The sequence below is a fragment of the Pan troglodytes genome, chromosome 1 (assembly GCF_028858775.2).
Source record: "Pan troglodytes isolate AG18354 chromosome 1, NHGRI_mPanTro3-v2.0_pri, whole genome shotgun sequence".
NCBI classification, from domain to species: Eukaryota; Metazoa; Chordata; class Mammalia; order Primates; family Hominidae; genus Pan; species Pan troglodytes.
The window spans coordinates 108,592,262-108,596,537 of NC_072398.2; positions in this window are offsets into that span (position 1 = coordinate 108,592,262).

Genomic DNA, 4,276 nt, shown 5'->3' on the forward strand with positions numbered 1-4,276 from the left:
CGGAAGAGCAGACGGGGACGGGAAAGGCGCTGTCGGTGACATCACAGATAGGGCGATTCCTATGCAGATGAGGCAGCTCAGGGGCTGCTGCTTCGCCACGAAAGATTTCTCGTGCTGTGGGAGCTAGTCCAGGACCACCGGTTGGACGTGATAGTCCCAGCTGTGTGTCAGGGCTAGGAGGACTTGAGGCGGCATGGGGGCGGGGTGGGGGAATGCGCGGGGCAAGTGACCGTGCGTGTAAGGGGTGAGGCGTATGGAGCTGTGGCAGGGCAGAGGTGCATTCACTTATATTTACGTACCAGAAGAAAATACGGTCATGAAGTTGGTGTTTTTCGGGGAGATTTCTCTATTGTACTCCGTGTGTGCTGACTCTTGTGACTTCCCCACATGTGGGAAAACTGGACTGTAATTTGTGATGGTGGGGAATTGCGTTTGCGCTTTTTTCTGGAGGTTGTAGTGCAAAAAGCAGTTTGTCTACCAAGTGATACTTTAAGCTTTTACAAATGCTGAATAATATCCATGGTGTGTTTTCATGTCACCTCCAATCCCTTATTTGTCAGAAAAAAGTGGAAGAGCACGTGGATGTTTTGAGATGAGAAGAGATGCGTTCACCACCTTCACCTCCGTGTAGGCTTGTTATTAAGGGAAAGGGAACAAAGGAGTCTCACTTATGTAAGATGACCTTACATGAGAAGAAGAAATTCGAGTTGGTGAAAAGAAAGAAATTCAATTTCAGCCGGGCGCGGTGGTTGACGCCTGTAATTCCAGCACTTTGGGAGGCCGAGGCAGGCGGATCACGAGGTCAGGAGATCAAGACCATCGTGGCTAACACGGTGAAACCCCGTCTCTACTAAAAAATACAAAAAAATTAGTTAGGTGTCGTGGCGGGTGCCTGTAGTCCCAGTTACTCGGGAAGCTGAGGCAGGAGAATGGCGTGAACCTTGGAGGTGGAGGTTGCAGTGAGCCGAGATCGCACCACTGCACTCTAGCCTGGGGGACAGAGCGAGACTCCGTCTCAAAAAAAAAAAAAAAAAAAAAAAAAAAAAAAAAAAAAAAAAAAGAATTCAATTTCAACAGTCTAATATCCTGGCATGCAAGAGAGAAATTCTAAGACTGTCTCAACTGTAGAAATGTTCAGGGGGAAAAAAAATAGATGATTATTTATTCTGGTTCATTCATTGTCTCGTTGAGTTTGTCAGATGCCAGGTGAGGTGCCTTACATGTGTTCATAACCTCAAGACATAAAAGGGAAGGAATTTTAGAATGATTCAATGATATCACTGTTTTGCCTAATAAGCAAATAATTCAGTAAGAGACACTTATTAACAAATCTAAGAATAAAGCTTCCTTTTTAATCACAAAATTGCCTTTCTTCACATTATCTTTCTTTACATTCTTTGACAAAGTACCCCAACCCATCAATATTGTCTGTCTTATCCAAACTGAAGGATTATAATCCAGATTTAAGAAAATATCTATCAAAATAATGACAACATTGAGCATGTACTCAGTATCTGCTGGGTATAGGGCACAACAAATATCTCTCGAGTTAGTACCAGGCCCTGTGCTGAGGCCTCCACTCCTCTCTAGCTCATGTGCACTGAGCAGCGAGTGCCACTGGCTCCTTGAAAGCTGCTCAGGCACCACCGTTTTTAATTCCCATGAGAGGTGCTGTGTGCACCCCAGTGGACAGATGAGGGAATGGAGAGCAGGTGGATACCCTTGGGTAGAGAGCCACACACGGTTGGATCCAGCTCTAGAAGGACTGACCCCTTCTCTACCCGACTCGAGAAAGCCCACTGTCAATGATCTCGACCTCTACTTTATGTCTCCTATTTCTGGAACGGAAATGACCTCGTGCATATTTCAAATTCTCCAGCTTTTCCTTGCCTTTCCTCCATCTTGTCAGTACTCAAATAGGAAAATGATATATACATATATGTTGATCATGTACACTTAATTTCCTAGATGTAATTAAGTATAAATTTCAGGCAAAATGCTAACTTGAATATATTTTTATGTTAAAACTTTTCCATATTTCATTCACTTATCATTAAGAAAGCAAAACCTTTGCACAAAATATTGTGCTAGCCTTTGCCAGGAGACAGAAATGAGGAGTCATGGGCTGTGTTCTTCAGGAGTGTTGAGTTCTCCCGAGAGTGTGAGAATACACAGGTAAGCCCAATAGAAAGCAAAAGTCAGGGCCGGGCATGGTGGCTTATGCCTGTATTCCCAACACTTTAGGAGGCCGAGGTGGGCAGATAACTTGAGGTCAGGAGTTCGAGACCGGCATGGCCAACATGGTGAAACCCCATCTCTACTAAAAAAAAAAAAAAAAACACACACACACACAAATTAGCTGGGTGTGGTGGGATATACCTATAATCCCAGCTACTTGGGAGGCTGAGGGAGGAGAATCACTTGAACCAAGGAGGCAAGGGTTGCAGGAGGCAGTGATTGTGCCACTGCACTCCAGCCTGGGTGACAGAGCAAGACTCTTGTCTCAAACAAGCACACAAACAAAAAGCAAAAGTCAGATGACTAAGGCAGTGATGATTGCCACATCCTGTGCAGGGCAGCCTCTGGGATTTGTCTCAAAACACACTCGATCTAGTTCTTGACGCCCATTGAGATGGATGCTAGGCTATAGGCAGTTACATAAGATCTTTGAGCCTCAGTTTCCTTATCTCTGAAGTGAGAAAAGTAATATTGATATTGTTAAAAAGGCATGAGATTTAGATATAAGTAAAATACTTGTATTTTACTTAGTACCTACTTAATCTTCATGAGTGAGTCAAAGAAAGCAAGTAGAAATAGGCAGGGTTGTGGGGATGGGGAGAGGCAAGCTGTGCTAAAGACAGGGGAAATGGGCAGATAGAATGCAGGGCTAAACACAGATACTTACAACCTGCAGCAGAGGCAACTTACTGAGCTTAACATAGAGAATACAAGTCACTTTAAGATGTACAGCTCTATGTTACTTTTCACCCCACAATAAAATCGGTCCTTACCTAGAAAAAAGTAAAGATAAAAATGAAAGAAAAGAGGAGTGGGGGAAGTAACATACATGTGTACACATTCAGACCTTTGGCATGCTTACATCAGAGAAAGAACACTTTTGCAAGTTTTCTTGGCACAACGAATGGTAATAATTTTTAAGTCTATTGTGTCTGTCATCTATTCATATATTCTGAAACTGCTGACCTCTCATTGACAACAGTATGCCTCTTTTTCTAAGATTAGAAATTTTAAAATGTAATTGCTGATAATAAACAATGGACATTATGCTAAGTGAAGTGAGCCAGTCAAAAAAAGAAACAAACAAACAAACAAATAAATACTACATGATTCAACTCATTTTAGGTTGGTGCGAAGTTATTGTGGTTTTTGCCATTAAAAGTAATATAAAGTACCTGGAATAGTCAAATGTATAGCAAGAGAAAATAGAATGGTGCTTGCCAGGGGCTGGAGGGAAGGAGAAATGGGGTTGTTGTTCAGTGGGTGCAGGGTTTGAATTTTGCAAGATGAAAGGGTTCTGTGGCTGGATGGTGGTCATGGCTTCACAGCACTGTCAACGTGCATGATGCCACTGACCTGCGCACATCTTAAGTGGTTAATGATAAATTTTATGTCATATGTATTTTTTCACATTTGAAAACACTTTTAAAAACCATTCTTGTTAGTATTTAAATAACTGCAAAATAAAAAAGAGACATTTTTAAAGTGTGAAGTCGTGTGCACAGGTTCATCGTCTAGGTGTGTACTCATGAAAACAAATCTCTTGTGTTGCAGATAGCGCTCGTTAAGGTTGATTTCTGCATATCAGTGAGAGTTCAGTGATCTTACATTCAACATAAATATGACAACTTTACAAACATCCCCCCTTTCATCCACTGAGTGAGTTTATCAGGAAAACCCAACAAAATCCTTCCAGGCCTCCCTGGGGGAAGGTACACAGTCCCCTGCTCTGGAGGAGGACATGGAGGCTCACGCTGGTTAAGGGAGTTTTCCAAAGTCACCAGCAGCAAGGAACCTTCTGAAACTGCTGACAAGTCCGTGCTTTTCCCACGTCCACTTACATTATTTAGGCAAGACCCACTTGGGAATCTATTTTTTCAAGGCATGATCGGGACTAGGTTCTGGATGGTAGAGCAGGGCTGTTTTTGAAAGGCGGTCTCTTTCTCTTTGCACCAAGCTTTCCGTAAGTGTGTGGGTGACCCTCCCAACTTCCTCCTCTCTCCCACAACCACCGCCCTCACTGCTTCTCTCAGCTTCT